An 18,388-nucleotide genomic window follows, 5' to 3' on the forward strand; every position below is an offset into this window, starting at 1 on the left:
GGATGGAGCTTGTTTTAATACTGATATATATGCAAAATGATTACTTATGATTAGAGCCATGCTTAAAGTGTGGGAGTTAGTGCACAATTTTGTGTGGGGAGGAGGTCTTGTCTATAAAAATAATTTGATTAAATATTTCTTATAAAATTCATGGACTCATGTTAGATACAATAATTTACTAATGGAGATTTAGAATAATGAGTAGAAATGCTGTACTTACATATTGTTCATTGGACGATCAGTGCTGGTAAAGTTTCTTTATAATGTCCAGGCTCTATATATTTCTGTTAAGATATAGGAACCATCTCTTCATGTTCTTCTTGTTGAATATGCTGTTCCTGCCTAATTTCATATGTCCCACTATAAGAAAAAGTAGCAATGCTGTTATTACAATGCCACAGCACTTCAAAATCTCTTTGTATTGAAATAATACAAATTATCAGCCTCTGATATCTCTAACCTCATTTATTTAATGCTCTTTATATCATTACATTTGGTACTGCATCATTCACTGTGCTGCCTATGAATACTGGATTTCAATGATTCTCTAAATGGTTGTTACTGTGTTAAGTTGGTGATAATCACAAAAGCCAGTCTTTTGTAGATTATTCAAGAAAATGTGAATGACAATTAATTTTTTAATTAAAAAATATTGTAGGCATTTCATTTTAAATATAGCAGTGTGTACATGTCAATCCCAAACTCTCAGTCTATTCCCCCCACGTTCACCCCATAACCATAAATTCAATCTTTAAGTCTGTGAGTCTGTTTCTGTTTTGTAAATAAATTCATTTGTATCATTTTTTTTTAGATTCCACATATAAGTGATATCATATGATATTTGTCTTTCTCCATCTGACTTACTTCACTTAGTAAGATAATCTCCAGGTCCATCCATGTTGCAGCAAAAGGCATTATTTCATCCTTTTAAATGGCTCAATAATATTCCACTGTATATATATTCCACATCTTCTTTATCCATTAATTGGTTGATGGATATTTAGGTTGCTTCCATGTCTTGGTGATTGTAAGTGCTGAAATGAACATTGGGGTGCATGTATCCTTTAGAACCATGTTTTTCTCCACATTTATACCTGAGAGTGGGATTGCTGGATCATATGGTAGCTCTATTTTTAGTTTTTAAGGAACCTCCATACTGTTCTCCATAGTGGCTGTACCAGTTTACATTCCCACCAACAGTGTAGGAGGGTTCCCTTTTCTCCACACCCTCTCCAGCTTTTAGTGTTTGCAGATTTTTTGATGATGGCTATTCTAACTAGTGTGAGGTCATATTTCATTGTAATTTTGATTTGCAATTCTCTAATAATTAGCAATTTTGATCATCTTTTCATGTGCCTCTTGGTCATCTGTATGTCTTCTTTGGAGAAATGTCTCTTTAGGTCTTCTGACCATTTTTTGATTGTGTTGTTAGTTTTTTTTGATATTGAGCTGCATGAGCTGTTTGTAAATTTTGGAGACTAATCCTTTTTCAGTTACATCATTTGCAAATATTTTTTTTTCCCATTCTGTGGGTTGTCTTTTCGTTTTGTTTATGGTTTCCTTTTTGGTGCAAAAGCTTTTAAGTTTAATTAAATCTCATTTGTTTATTTTTGTTTTTATTCTTGTTACTCTAGGAGGTGGGCCAAAAAAGGTCTTGCTGCAATTGTGTCAGAGTGTTCTACTTATGTTTTCCTCTAAGAGTTCTATATTATCCTTTTTATCTTGATGAATCTGGCTAAAGATTTATCAATTTTGTTTATCTTTTCAAAAAACCAGCTTTTAGTTTCATTGATCTTTTTCTATTGTTTTCTTTGTTTCTAATTCATTTACTTCTGCTCTGATTTTTATGATTTATTTCCTTCTGCTATCTTTAGGTTTTGTTTGTTCTTCTTTCTCTAGTTGCTTTTGGTGTAAGTTTAGGTTGTTTATTTGGGATTTTTCTTGTTTCCTGAGGTAAGATATTGTTACTATAATCTTCCCTTTTAGAACTGCTTTTGCTGTGTCCTATACATTTTGGATTGTTGTGTTTTAATTTTATTTGTCTCTAAATATTTTCTGATTTCCTCTTTGATTTCTTCAGTGATCCATTGGTTGTTTATTAGCATATTGTTTAGTCTCTACATCTTTTTGTTTTTTACAGTTTTTTGCTTGTAGTTGATTTCTAATCTCATTGCACTGTGATCGGAAAGACGCTTGATACAATTTCAATTTTCTTAAATGTACCAAGGCTCTCTTTGTGGTCAATCCTGGAGAATGTTCCATGTGCACTTGAGGAGAATGTGTATTCTGCTGCTTTTAGATGGAATGCTCTATAAATATCAATTAAGCACATCTGGTCTAATGTGTCATTTAAGGCTTGTGTTTCCTTATTGATTTTCTGTCTGGATGATCTGTCCATTGACAAAGTAGAGTGTTAAAGTCTCCCACTATTATTGTGTTACTGTCGATTTCTTCCTTTATGGCTGTTAGTATTTGCCTTATATATTGAGGTGCTCCTATGTTAGATGCATATATATTTACAACTGTTATATCTTCTTGGATTGATCCCTTGATCATTATGTAGTGTCCTTCTTTGTCTCTTGTAGTAGTCTTTATTTTAAAGTCTATTTTGTCTGATATGAGTATTGTTACTCCAGCTTTCTTTTGATCTCCATTTGCATGGAATACTTTGTTCCATCTCCTCACTTTCAGTCTGTATGTGTCCCCAGATCTGACTTGGGTCTCTTGTAGACAACATATATATAGGTCTTGTTTTTGTATACATTCAGCCAATCTATGTCTTTTGATTGGAGCATTTAATCCATTTCTTTAAGGTAATTATCGATATGTATGTTCCTATCATCATTTTGTTCATCGTTTTCAATTTGTTTTTGTAGATCTTCTCTCTTCCTTTCCTATTTTGTTCTCTTCTCTTGTGAATTGATGACTAAATTCAGCACTGTGTTTGGATATCTTTTTCGCTTTTATGTGTGTATCTACTGTAGATTTTTGGTTTGTGGTTACCATGAGGTTTTGATAAAACAGTCTCTATATAAAAACATTGTTTCAAGTTGCTGGTCTTATAATTTCAAATGCATTTCCAATATCCTGCATTTTTGTTCTCTTCTTCTCACAATTGCTGGTTTTGATAGCATATTTGTGTGTGGATGATTTTCTATCTTTTCTGTATATTTGCCTTTAGTGTTGAGCTTTTTCATTTGTAATTTTCCTGTTTCTAGTTGTAACCTTTTGTTTTCTGCTATGGAAGTCCCTTTAGCATTTGTTGCAAATCTGGTCTGTTGCTGGTGAATTCTCTTAACTTTTGCTTGTCTGTAAAGCTTTTGATTTCTCCACCAAATCTGAAAGAGAGCCTTGCTCGGTAGAGTATTCTTGGTTGTAGGTTCTTCCCTTTCATCAATTTAAATATGTTGTGCCACTCCGTTCTGGCCTGCAGAGTTCCTGCTGAGAAATCAGCTGATAACTTTATGGGAGTTTTCTTGTATGTTATTTCTTGTATTTCCCTTGTTTCTTTTAATATTTTTTCTTTGTCTTTAATTTCTGTCAATTTGATTACTATGTGTCTTGGCATGTTCCTCCTTGGGTTTATCCTCCCTGGTACTTTCTGTGCTTCCTGGGTTATGATAACTGTTTCCTTTCCCATGTTACAGGAATTTTCAGCTATAATCTCTTCAAATATTTTCTCATGTCCTTTCTCTCTCTCTTCTCCTTCTGGGACTCCAACCAATTTATTTTCTAGTCATGTTGATATATCATCTGGAATTTTTTAGCAAAACTATCAAAGAATGCATATTCCAACCATGTTTTCTCTTCATTTTATTAGGCTGCAATCATTACATTCCTAGAATGTGATTCCTTTCAAAGGTGATTGAACCCCTGTCATCCACACACCATCAGCAGGGGAGGGGATAGATAACAGGTTCATGAGTGGAGTGAGAAAGGCAATCCCATTTATACAAGGAATGTTCATCTTTCATCTAGTGCAGATTACTACTGATCTGGGAAAGCACAGCCTCACTACATCAAGGCAAGAGAGGACGTTAATTGAGAGGGCCAAAGAAGAAAATATTTTGACAGCTTTCATATAAGATAAGCACAGTTTAACTTGGAGGAGTGCTTGAGGTGTTGTGCAATGCTTCTGGAAAAGATTAGGCTACTGCCATAGGTGTCAGCAACAGGGGTGACTCCTTCACCCCCACTGACTTCAAGTAATATACACTGACCCTCATGATAGGAATATAGAGGAGTGAGAGCTAATGCATGGGGTCACACATGCATCTCAAGCCCAAGGGTCAGTGGTAGATATTCAGTAGCCTAGAGCCCTGAATTTTAGTCTGTGTTGGATCTAAAATCACCTAAACTCAGAGTTATTACTAATCTGTAGTTCCTCAATACCACTTTAGTTAAGGTTCTTTATTTCCTTATTCCATCCATTGTGCTACATATGAATGTTTAATTCCAATGATTCACTCAAATGTTGATACTTAACCACATTAATAATGACCACAAATGCAATGACATGTCAATCTCATGCAATCCAATAAAAGAAACACTACTCCAGCCAACAAAAGATAATTCACTTGCAAGCCAGATGCATTTTTTGGAACTTAGGCCTGTCCACATGACCCTGGAACTACTCTGTAGACAGTCTTCGTGCTCTTAGGGGCATCTCATTAATCCAATGATTAAAGTATAGGTCTGATGAGTCAATCAAAATTAGAAACAGGGATCAAGACCCAAATAGTCCCCATCTGAGCTCAGGTATTCCACTCATAAGACAACTTTGTCCAGGCTCACCTTAGGCACTATAAAGACCTAATTTTTTTAAGGAATATACTACAAAACCTGGGACCAATGAGTTATAGGACTGCAAGCTCACACCTTGCTTGTCAGGCTCTAAAGGAAGTACTGTCTATTATATACCAAGCAATGTAAGTTACATCAGGAGAAATTTTCAAGTCATTGGAAGATTTGAATTAAACTCCAATCAATGAAATGACTGCTATGACTAATTCATGTGTGGCACATGACTATTCTTGAGGACTATTTTTTTTATTGACACATAAAATAAATATACATTGTGGATCAATGGCAGTGTATATTAGTTAAAATTCTCCAGAGAAGTGGAACTGATAGGAAAGAAGATTATATACATATACAAAGTGTATTTATTAAATGCATTAAGATGTATTTAAAAAAGTATATATATATATATATATATATATATATATATATATATATAGAGAGAGAGAGAGAGAGAGAGAGAGAGAGAGAGAGAGAGAGAGAGAGAGAGAGAGAGATTTACTATAAGGACTTGCCATGCATAATTATGGAAGCTGACAAGTCCCAAGTCAGCAAGCTGAAGACTCCGGAGAGTCAATGATACATTTCTAATCAGAAAGTCTGCAGGCTCAAGACCTAGTAAGAGCAGATGTCTCAGTTTGAGTCCAATGGCAGGAAAAAAAATCAAAATCCCAGCTCAAGGCAGTCAAGCAGGAAGAAATTCTTTCTTACTCATGGAAGGTCAGCCTTTTTTTTTAAATCCAAGCCTTGAACTTGTTGGATAAGGTCCACCCACATTAGAGAGGCTTATTTGCTTTATGCTTTCTGCACTCCACTGATTCAAATGTTAATCTCACCAAAAACACCATCACAGATGCATCCAGAATACTGTTTGGCCAACGATCCAGGCACCCTGTGTCCCAGTGAAGTTGACATAAAATTAACTATTAAAGGTAGATTCCAGAAAATATGGTAATAGAAAGTATGGTGCGTTAAAGTCAATCAATCACCCAGGGTGGGGTAGAATCAAAGGACTGGTTTCAAGCTAATCTATTGCATATATTTCTTGTAAGACCTTTAGAAAACCACATCATAATGCTAAGCCTGAATTTTTTTGAAGGTAAGATAAAAAATAAAACAATATTCCCTTTTCTAGACTTGTAAAAGTCAATTGGAATAATGCATATGGAAGTTAATCATAAATGTAAAGCAAATTACATATTCAATGTAAAAATTAATAATAATTTCATTTCATCCTTTCACTAAGTCATCTCAGAAAATGCAATTTTTCTTGGCTAATTTTGTCCAGAATATCAATTTTGTAATAAACCCAGTGCCACATACAATGCTTGACACCTAGTATATATTTCACAAAAATTTGTTGAATGAAATATACTGGCTGTGATTTTCTTCCACAGTTCAAGTAACTCATATCTTTTTAAAGAATCAAGTTCATGAGTTACAGAGTATCTGAACTATGAAGGTGTAAAAAATTAAACAAACCTCAATTAAATGAAGCTGGGAGACCAGAAGGGGGAGCTCTCATGCTCTGCAATGATAGCAGAACCCAACAGGAAGAATAGTCTCCTCTTCTTTCAGGGGGAAGACTTAGCTGATAAAAAACCATGGATTTTTTTTTTAACATAGCCCTCTCAGCTTCCTTTTCCTCTCTATAAAAAACATTATGCTGCCCTTGGCATGTGGGGACTTGCACGTGGCTTGTCATTCTTACAGATCCCAAATTGCAATTCTTTCCTCATCCTAAATAAACCCATCTTTGCAGGTGAAATATCTAGTAGTTTATCTGTTTCAGGTCAACAAAGGAAAATAAGCTCATTTTCATCAGATAGAACTATTGTTAAATTATCTTTTGCATGTATTCTGTGTACTGAAATTTCATTATTCTCAATGGACTATTCCTACTATATATGCAAAATATTTTTTATAACTTTGATAACCTTTAAAGGAGTTACCCTCTGGCCTTTATTAAGTTCATCTTAATGGTGAGTTCAGTTTTCCAGATCAAATTAAAAAGTTTCCTTAGGTATTTATTCTATAACACATTAAACAATCCTGCTGTTTATCAATATTATATATAGAAGGGAACAAATAATATCTTCATGTATTTTAGCAAAGAGAATTATAATTTTTCTTATGACTAAGAAGTAACAGAGAATCATAGCGGGTATAATTCCAAACAACCGTGTCCTTAAAAGTCATACTATAATATGTTTCATTTGTTATAGTGTATGAGATTTGGGGCCAGACAGACCTGGGTTCAAATTTCAGCTTACCAACTGTGTGTTCTTAAGCAAGTTATATTATCTCCTCAAGTTCCTATCAATTATCTATTACCTCAATATTTTTGCATAATAAATAACCACAAAATATCAGTTGCATAAGACTGAAAACATTTATTCAGTTCATGAGATTGTGGGTTTTAGCTGGATGGAGCTGAGTTTGGCTAATATTGGCAGTGTTTGCTCTTAGGCCTGAAGTCAGCTGTGGGTCATCTCTAAATCTCTGTTGACCTTGGCTGAGCTTGTTCACATGTCTGTGCATCAGCTAGATGTTGATTGATCAAGGATGGCCTCAGATGAAAAGATTGTGATGACTAACATTTGTGTTATGTCGCTCCAATCTTCCATCAATTTAGACTGGACATGCTCTCATGGTAATCATAGAGGAGAAAAAGCAAGCTAGCCCAGTTATGCAATGTTTTTCAAATATCTGGTTCCATCTTATAAGCCAACATCTTATTGGCATGTCATATGGTAATTTGCAGAATCACAGTGAAAGGGTAGTACAGTGTTGCTTGGCAAAGGACATGAATACTGTGAAGGGGGAAATTGGGACCAATATTTCAATAAATCTACCACATAATTCATTTTCCTCAGGAAAACAAGGAAAAGAAAAATATACTTGCTTCATTTTGTCATATGACTTGAATAATGTGTATATGAACACACTACTAATTGTTTCCTGCAAAGCAATGACAATATGATCACATTATCTCTGAAAAAAAAAAGGAAAGGTCAACCTCAACTACCAAGAAGAATTTTGACACTATTTTAGGCTGGTAAGAATCAATATTACCAGAGGGGGGGAAATAATTAATTTTGTTAAAGCAACTAGTCTGTATCAGGGGATTTCACATACATTAACTCCTTTAACAAATAACACCTTCGGGGGAGTGTCATTGCCAAAAATCGTAAAATTAATAAGTGGTGGGAATAGTATTCTGATGCCAGAATTCATGTATTTTCCAACATCCAAAAATACTTGCAAAGAAGAACTATTTTATGAAGGGCAGATAAATTATGTTGAGGTATTACAACTGGGATTGTGACCACCAAATATATAGTGCCTGTCATAGGAATATTGTACACATTGAAGAAAGAAGACATGATTCCCCTATTATTATTGGCCCACAGTTTTTTGTATGTACCATGTAATAATAAATATCAAATGCTTATTGAGCATTATAGGCATTATAAATGCTATGCATATATTAATTTATTTAATCCTAACAGTACCCTTTTATTATCTTTTAATTATTTTTATTATTATTCTCATTTTATAGGTAAGAAAATTAAGGCACATCCAATAGGTGGCAGAATCAGGATTCAAACCCAGAGAACCAAGTTTCATACTCTTATACACTACACTGCCTTTCATGGAAGATATATTTCTCTATGGCTTTGAGACTGCATAAAATTTCCCTTGCTTCAAGGTCCAGCCCATGAAAAAGAGTCATGTTCCTCTGATTTAAAAAACTGACAGTGACACTATTTTATTGTTGGTTTTCTTAACATTTGAAAATGAAAAAGTCTTGTAAAATGCAGGCCATTTAACATCTTAGTATCCTTGTAGTACATAGTGTGTATGTAATAAAATCACTTCTCAGGGAGCTGAATCTCTGGTATGAAGTGGAAAATATTCTACTCTAACTAAGGTTATTTTGGGTGTGCTCTTAATTAATATTTCCTATCAATCTTCATTTACAAAGGCCTACTGAGGAAGCTGGTATGAGAATATCTCAAAATGCACAAAGTTGATTTGGCTTTCATCTCATAATTGATATAATTATTGGGTACTAATTAGGTGCTAATGAGTATGAGCTTTCTACCAAAACTTCTTCTCTGATAAATTTATTCATCAGATATCCTAATGTCCAAAATAGGGATTTATAGTTAACTCTATGATATATATGTGGGTATAAATGTACACATATCCATGATCTCACTAAGTTTTACTATAATTTGCCTGCATCTGTAGTTTTATCTTCCATAATAAAGTGATGTTTCACTTAAATTTTTAGCTGTTGTCTTTTACATTTAAAAAAATTTCAACAAAGAACAATTAGCTCTAGGAAAACCATATATTTTCTATGGTTATAATGTTCACTATCATAAAAGTTGCATGATCGCATGTGCGTATGTGTGTGTGTGTGTACAGGTGTATGAATTTTCCTCACCCATAACCACTTATTTTATTGCTGTTCAATTGGTAAAATTGATATGAATTATTATGGAATTCGTTTCTGTATTTTATAGTCTGCTGTTAGCATTACTTTTATTGTTCATTTTTGGAGAAGAGACACGTGGATAATGGTCTACAGAGCTGAGGAAAAGAATGGATTTGAAAATATTAAATGTCAAGCCCAGCCCTGTCAGCGTTTTGATAGGTGGCTTTAGGAAAGTTGACTAACATTACCATCTTCCAGGTTCTTGGGAACAGCACCTTTCCATCAGAAGTATGGCTTAGTCTCTTCCCATGCTAAGAGGAAAATAAGAATTGATGAGAATAGATATTGTAGCAACATTTGTGTGGTGCACTGACAAGGTGCTTCACATTGATCACTTTGTATTCATTTGATCCTCACACCAATTCAGTACACAGGCAGAACAGGGGTTATTAGTCTGGTGTTATTGTTGAGAAAACTGGTATGAAATGCAACTAATGGCTAATTATGAGTGAGAGAGTACATGAATTGGATCTATTTTTTCTGGTACCTAGCAGTTTTTCACTCTATGCGTTTTCTTCTTTAAATGTAGGATGCTAAGACTAAGTCTTGACAGTATTCAGTGTGTGTTCAAGTACTACTGATGGAAGAAAGGCAAAAATTTTTTTAAAAAGATATTTTTCTAGCCATCAAAATTGTAAATGTGTAAAAATTGTTCAGATTAAGTGAACGGGAAGATAGAAACACATATATTGCTTATAGGTTTACAGCTAAATTAAAGTATTTTAGAGAATATATGCTCAACATTTATCAAGAACTTTTAAATGTGTATATATTTAATTAAAACAATAGAAGTGTGTGTATGTGATATATATATATATCAGTATAAAATCTTGTCAGTGGATATATCAACCTAGTGGGATTATGGGATTATGAGTAACCTCTGTTTTCTTAATTTCATGCCCTATATTTTACAACAAATGTAAACACATATTACATGGTAATAATTTTAAAAATATTTAAATATTCTCAAATTTTGAAAGGGCAGATTTTTTTTTTTTTTTTGCTGTGTTGGAACTTTATTTTTTGTGTTTTAATTACCAAGTTTTCCACCTCATCCTTAAGAAATCTCTGTTATCTTCATACATTTTGTAGCTAAAGAAAAAAAAATAATAAATTGCTCCAAACAGAGAGGAGAAATAAAAATACATACCTACACATATTGTAATATAGTGTAACTAGGTGTTAAAGACACCAATTTATTGATAAGGTAAGTATTCATTCTCTTACACAGAACAGGCACCAGTTACTTCTCCCTCAATACCTCAGATAATTTGTTTTATGTTATGCAAAATGTTCAAAATTCAATATGTCAGTTGACAATATTTATCTGCTAGATGTCATTTTAAAATAGGTTTTGGGGCTTCCCTGGTGGTGCAGTGGTTGAGAGTCCGCCTGCCAATGCAGGGGAAACGGGTTCGTGCCCCAGTGCGGGAAGATCCCACATGCCGCGGAGCGGCTGGGCCCGTGAGCCATGGCCGCTGAGCCTGCGTGCATCCTGAGCCTGTGTTCCACAACGGAAGAGGCCACAATGGTGAGAGGCCCATGTACCACAAAAAAAAAAAAAAAAAAGTTTTGAAACTACTTTGGAGACTTTCAATTGAACACAGAGAAAAGATTCCTAATTATCTTCTTGTGCCTATGGGCAACACTCCCTGGTTGCCCTGGATCATATGACTACAGATATGCTTATACCACAAATGTGAAATTCTCCTGCTTATCTTATTAACTAAATCCACAAAGAGGATTAATATCTGAAAGAAAAAAATATACAATATGTAAAGATTTGCTATTTCAACATAACTGAGCCTCATAAACTATTGATGGTATTGTGTGTGCATAAGTGTATGTGTGTTACTTACTAACCCTGTGAGGGGTATCAGAATAGTAGAAGAACATAGAACAGGAATTATAAAAGGCATATATTCCAATTTTATAACTTTTTATTTGTATTATAGAAGAACAAAATTTGCCACCCCGAAATGTCTCTTTGGAATGTGGATTATTTTTAGCTGAAAACAATCAAGGCCCAGAAGACTCAGAAAGAAATTTTGACTTTCCCCTAATTGCTTAAAAAAAAATGTAGATAGAGGATCTGTTCCAGAAAGGGAGCTATCACCATAGATAACTATAATATGAACTAGATGTGTAGACAGCAAAGAGCCTTGCAAAGTCTTTTCTTTTTTTTTAATCCCTTTCTTTATACCATTGCCTCTGCATGGCTCCCAAAAATGTTTACCAAACACTTGCTTTTCAGTCTTCATGTGAATTGCCTTCCTCCCTTTGAAGTCCCAAATCACTACCCCCAATATCCTCTTTTGATTTTAGCTGAAAATGGTATTTAATGTAGGACTTACGCCTTTTTGTGAGTTATTCAGTTTTCCTGGGGTTCTCCCATACATAAATGTTTTAAAATTTTATTTTCTCCTGTTAATCTGTCTCATACCAATTTATTTCCTAGACCAGCCAGAAGAACCTAGAAAGGTGGAGGAAATTTTCTTCCTCCTCAACAGTGGTATTGGTAACAACCCTGTCAAAATGAAGTTATTTAAAGGTAAGTATTCTAGGGGGCCCAAAACATATTTTGGTGAGATTAGAAGTGGTGACAAAGATTTGAAATGTGGAAAAATGTTTGTAGTTTCATTTTGACTCATTATCTCATATTCGCTCTCCCTTGTTGACTGCATCTTGTTCACCTTCATCCTATTATTGGCAGAAACCTATACATTTGGTATTATTTATTCTTCTACCTTCTTTGCAAACTTGATTGCTACCATACTGACCACTAAAAAATTTTTGCTTGCATCTGGTTCTACAAGAATTAAGTCACTAGCCACTGCAATCGTTGACCTTTAACATACCCTGAACTGACTTCAGGGTGGAGATCAGGACTGAGGCATCCTGTGCTCCGGGAAAAACTAGCAGAACAGGCCTTCAGATAGATATTTGAGGAGAAAATTTTATGAACCCAATTTCTTGCATCTTCTCATACCTAGAAAAACACTAAAATCGTTAATAGAGACATCTATTCCTCATGACTAGCAGCACCTTTCTACTGAGATGTGTGCTTGATCGCATGTACTCCCTTCATATATATATATATATATATATATATATATATATATATATATATATATATATATATATATAATCTCACCTATATATATTATATATATCACCTATACATATATATATATACACACACATGTGTATTGATATATGTGTATATATGTATGTATGTATATGTATGTATATGTGTGTGTATATATATGTGTGTATATATATGTGTATATATATATATATATATATATATATATATATATATATACTGACCTCGCCCACCATCTCTTCAAAGCAGCACCTCAGAGCCATTTGAGAAGCTGTCTCCCAGGTTATAGTACTCAGTAAGTCCCCAAATAAAACTGAACTCACAGCTCTCATATTGTGTTTTCTTTCCAGTTGACAATATCAAAAATTCATTAATATTATACTCATATACCCCCACAGAGGAAAAGGTGTCAATTAACATAGGGAATTTATTCAAAATAGCATATACAATTTAACTTGGCTCTTTTTAAGAGTAAGCATCTAAATTTAATGGTAAAACATTCAATCCAAAAAGCTGGGCACAACAAAACAAAACAAAACAAAACAAAAAACAAAAAATAAGCCAGTTGTGTGAAGAGGTTTACAGACGGTTTTAACTTGAATGTGAATGTGATTTTTTTTTTCTTATAGAGGAGGCTGATATATTGGTTATATCTGATAAACTATAATACAAACTATGATAGGGCATAAGGAATGCCTACAAGAAATGTAGTGCCAAATTTTTAAAGTAATTGATCTTACCCGTGGAAGAGAGTTCATTAGCACAGTGTTAATATTCTGAGGCTAAAGGCCACCCTAAGTAAAGGCAGGCTGTGAAACTTGAGCTGACATTTTCTATATATCAGTGGATCAAAATAATTATGAATGGACCAGTAATAGGAAAAATTATGATATGCTAAGTCCCACTAAATGAAGCTCTGATAAGTGCCAAGTGCTTTACCTACATTATCCATCATAAATTCCAAGATAGTCATAAAATGAAAAATTAATATTGCCCCAAATTTAGAAATGAGAAGAGTGGAATTTTTTTTTATTAGTTTATTCTTTATAACAAAGTGAATCAGGCATGCATATACATCTGTTCCCACATCCCTTCCTTCTTGTGTCTCCCTCCCTCCCACCCTCCCTATCCCACCCCTCCAGGCGGTCACAAAGCACCGAGCTGATCTCCCTGTGCTATGCGGATGCTTCCCACTATTTATCTACCTTACATTTGGTAGTGTATATATGTCCATGCCTCTCTTTCGCTTTGTCACAGCTTACCCTTCCCCCTCCCCATATCCTCAACTCCATTCTCAGTAGGTCTGTGTCTTTATTCCCGTTTTAGCCCTAGGTTCTTCATGACATTTTTTTTCTTAAATTCCATATATATGTGTTAGCATATGGTATTTGTCTTTCTCTTTCTGACTTACTTCACTCTGTATGACAGACTCTAGGTCTATCCACCTCATTACAAATAGCTCAGTTTCGTTTCTTTTTATGGCTGAGTAATATTCCATTGTATATATGTGCCACATCTTCTTTATCCATTCATCCGATGATGGACACTTAGGTTGTTTCCATCTCCGGGCTATTGTGAATAGAGCTGCAATGAACATTTTGGTACATGTCTCTTTTTGAATTATGGTTTTCTCAGGGTATATGCCTAGTAGTGGGGTTGCTGGGTCATATGGTAGTTGTATTTGTAGTTTTTTAAGGAACCTCCATACTGTTCTCCATAGCAGCTGTACCAATTCACATTCCCACCAGCAGTGCAAGAGTGTTCCCTTTTCTCCACACCCTCTCCAGCATTTATTGTTTCTAGATTTCTTGATGATGGCCATTCTGACTGGTGTGAGATCATATCTCATTGTAGTTTTGATTTTCATTTCTCTAATGATTAATGATGTTGAGCATTCTTTCATGTGTTTGTTGGCAGTCTGTATATCTTCTTTGGAGAAATGTCTATTTAAGTCTTCTGCCCATTTTTGGATTGGGTTGTTTGTTTTTTTGCTATTGAGCTGAATGAGCTGCTTATAAATTTTGGAGATTAATCCTTTGTCAGTTGCTTCATTTGCAAATATTTTCTCCCATTCTGAGGGTTCTCTTTTGGTCTTTTTTATGGTTAAGTTCCTGTAAATTGCCCAAGGACACAGAACTAATAAATGCCTGATCAAGAATGTAATCCAGTTCTGTCCTGATCAAGAGGCTATCTTCTTTTTTTTTTTTTTTTTTTTTTGCAATATGCGGGCCTCTCACTGTTGTGGCCTCTCCCGTTGCAGAGCACAGGCTCCAGATGCGCAGGCTCCGTGGCCATGACTCACAGGCCCAGCTGCTCTTTGGCATGTGGGATCTTCCAGGACCAGGGCATGAACCCATGTCCCCTGCAACGGCAGGCAGACTTTCAACCACTGCACCACCAGGGAAGCCCCTACCTTCTTTTACCTGGACCTTACTTCTTACAACTTCCTAAACATGAGTTGTGAGACTCAGGTTGTGGTAAATAGTATTTGTAACTCTTTTATGGAAAGATTGAAAAGAGCCTTATGGAATTGTTGAAAAAAGTCCTAGAAAGTTAGGTGACATTAGTTCTTTATTCCTTTTTTTCTCATCTATAAAATGAGAATCTTTAGATTACCTTATACTATTTATGATTTTTTCTCACCTTGAACATTCTAGGATTCTATGATTCAGGGAATTTTCATAACTTTAAGTAGAAAACTACAATTTGTGCTAAATTTCATGTTATTCATATATTTTTACCTCACTTTATGATTAAGGGGGGGTGACAGAGATTGTCATTAGTCTTTAAGTACAATATTATTATAAAAGCAGAAAAATCAAAGCATTCTGTATGTTGTGCTAAAGAAAAAGAAATTAAGGGTGAAGAAACTAAACTTAGAAACTAGGGTATATATTTAAAAGGATATAACAAATATCATAAAACATATGAGAGACACAAATTTTTATCTGTTGAGTTGCCTTATAATTTTGTGTTAATACATTGACACAAAAATCACCCCTAAGTCTCCAAACATATACATATACCCCCCACACACACACAAACGCATACACACAGAACAAAAAAGAGCAGAGTTAAATCTTTATTTTTTCTCTATCTTTATAAACTTTTAAAAGGAATTTATAGGTTTAATATTTGACCAATGATTTCTAAAAAGCTTGAAAACCACATATTGTTCAAATTACCGATTTTCATAAGAGCACCTGGAAATTTGTCATAAATAATATTTTTTTACTTATTATATTTGAAGTGTTTAATGAATGGACACAGTCTGGTGTTTTAAAACTTTCTGAGGTATTATTTATTTATTTATTTTTACCTTGTAAAATACTGAGCTTCATTTATGATTAAACTTATAAATTTTTTTCTTAGAAAATCATTTCAGTAGCATCTCAATTTTTATTATTTATTCAGGGTGCTGGAAGGGCTTTGTTCAAAGACTCAAATATATAAAAAAGTATGTATATATATATATATATATATATATATATATATATATATATATATATAAAATAAGCCCTTCTAATAAGTAATACTTTGATATAAATTTAGAAGGTGTGAAGATAAATTTTCCCACGAATAATATGCTGGCTCCTACTTTTCTGATTTTTTTTTAATTGAATGAAAATCTACATAAAATAAAATTCACCATCTTAACCATTTTAAAGCATAAAACCCAGAGAGTTTTTAAGTATATCCATTTATGATACTGTGCAACCATCACCACTATCTAGTACCAGAACATTTTAATCACTGCCAAAATAAATGCTGTATTCCTTAAGCATCAACAAGCCCTTACACCACCCCCAGACCTTGGGCTCTACTAATGTACTTTCTGTCTCTATTGATTTCACTATTCTGGAAAATGCCATTATACTATGTATTGCCTTTTTAAATCTGGCTTCTTTATGTTAGTCTAAACTGTTTAGAGCTCATCCATGTTGTAGCAAGTGTCAGTACTTCAGTACTTTTTATGACTGAATAATATTCAATTTATAAATATACCACATCTTGTTTATCCCTTTATTGGTGATGAATATTTGGGTTGTTTCCACTCTTTAGCTGTTATTAATAATGCTACTCTGCACATTTATGTACAAGTTTCATAGGAACATATGTTTTAAATTTTCTTGAGTATACACCTAGGAGTAGAAGTGCTATATCATATGATACCTCAGTGTTTAAGTTTCTGAAGAATACACAAATAGTTTTTCACATCAGCTACACCATTTTACATTCCCACCAGTAATATATGAGGGTTCCCATTTCTCCACATCCTCCTGATCACTTGTTATTTTCTGCTTTTTTGTTCCTGGAAGAGGGATTTCTTCCAGGGCCTGAGAGTGGGTTCTTGTCTAACACTAGGAAATTAATTGTCCGAGGAGGCACACATACTAACAAAGCAAAATACTTTATTGGGAAGGGGTGCATGGGCAGAGAGAAGAAGGTTAAGGGAACCCAGGAGAACTTCTCTGCCATGTAGCTTGCAGTCTCAGGTTTATGGTAATAGAGTTAGGTTTTGGGGTTGTCTCTGGTCAATCATCTTGCTTGTGCCCATATTTGATCTGACTCAGGGTCCTTCCTGGTGGTGCACACATCTCTCGGCCAAGATGGATTCCAGGGTGAGGGCTTTTGTTAGGTTGGCAGGACATATTATGGGCTGGCATCTCCTTCCTCCTCTTGGCTCCTCCCAAATTTTCCCGGTTAGTTTTCGGCGGCAGCACTGTGTTTCTTATTGAGGCCTCCTGTTATGAGGTAACTCAAGTAAGTGGTTATTCTCATGCCTGGCCAAGGTGGGGGGTTTTGCAAGGTGGGGAGTTTTGGTCAGCGGTTCCCTAATATTTTGATTCTACTTATCCCAGTGAATGTAAAGTGATATGTCATTGTGGTTTTGATTTGCATTTCCCTAATGTATAATGATGGTGAGCATTTATTCATATGCTTTTTGGCCATCTGTATATCATTTTTGTATAAATGTCTATTTAATTATTTTGCTTATTTTAATTTTTTTGTCTTTTTGTTACTAAGTTTTGAGAGTTCTTTATATATCTGGACACTAGACTCTTCTCAAATATATGATTTGAAAATATATTCTTTTTATATTTAGATAGCTTTTTCCTTTTCTTGACAGTGTCTTTTGTTGCACAAAAGTTGTTAATTTTAATAAACCCTAACTGATCTATTTTTTCTTTTATTGTTTTTGCTTTTGCTGTCCTTCTAAGAAACTATTACCTAATCCAATGTTATGAAGTTTTACTTCTCTGTTTTCTTCTTAGAGTTTTATAACGTTAGCTAATATGCTTAAGTGTTTGGTTTATCTTGAGTTAATATTTGTATAAGGTTTCAGATGGGGTACAAATTTATTATTTTGTATGTGGATATACAGTTGTCCAGCACCATTTTTTGAAACACATTTTTCCCCCATTGAATGATATTGACACCCTTGCAGAAAATTTCTTAACCATAAATGTATCTGACATTGTACTTTTTGCTTTCATAATATATATTTGTAACTGCTGCTTATGACTTATCTACTGATGCTCTATTGGTATTCTCCATTTACTGACTGATACTGTCTCTTTCATAAAACATTATTCTCATGATTTCATTTAGATCTTTGGACATGGTTTACTATAGCTGTTTTAACTTATTTAAAACAGCTGATTTTAAGCCTTTGTCTGGTAAGTCCAACATTAAAGTTTCCTTGATAAAGTTTCTATTAATTGCTTTTGTTCCCTGTGTAAGGGCCATATTGAAGCCCAGCAGGATCCTGTAGGGCCATCCAAGGTACAAAAGCATTTTGTTTGGGCCCCATTTCTTGTTTGTGGGAAAAAGGTTTCAGCCTCCTAGACCTTCTCTGAGTTCCAAAGGGCAGATTCAAACAGTTACTAACTAGAGGACTGAGGGAATGCAGAAACAAAGGAAAGGCAGTCAAGAAACAATAGTGCAGTGATGGGGCAGGATACAGTTCCTCC

General features: G+C 34.4%; 1 pseudogene across 1 annotated transcript in view; it reads right to left on the bottom strand.

The window, feature by feature from the left end:
- Nucleotides 1-287: 287 nt before the first annotated feature.
- The window catches only part of LOC307069738 (survival motor neuron protein-like), a 70,276-nt pseudogene continuing 52,175 nt past the window's right edge, over nucleotides 288-18,388 (bottom strand). The window contains exon 2 of the transcript in view: nucleotides 288-360. The product of the transcript in view is annotated as a survival motor neuron protein-like (transcript). The remainder of the gene's footprint in view (nucleotides 361-18,388) is intronic.

This window comes from Hyperoodon ampullatus (assembly GCF_949752795.1).
Source record: "Hyperoodon ampullatus genome assembly, chromosome: X".
NCBI lineage: Eukaryota > Metazoa > Chordata > Mammalia > Artiodactyla > Ziphiidae > Hyperoodon > Hyperoodon ampullatus.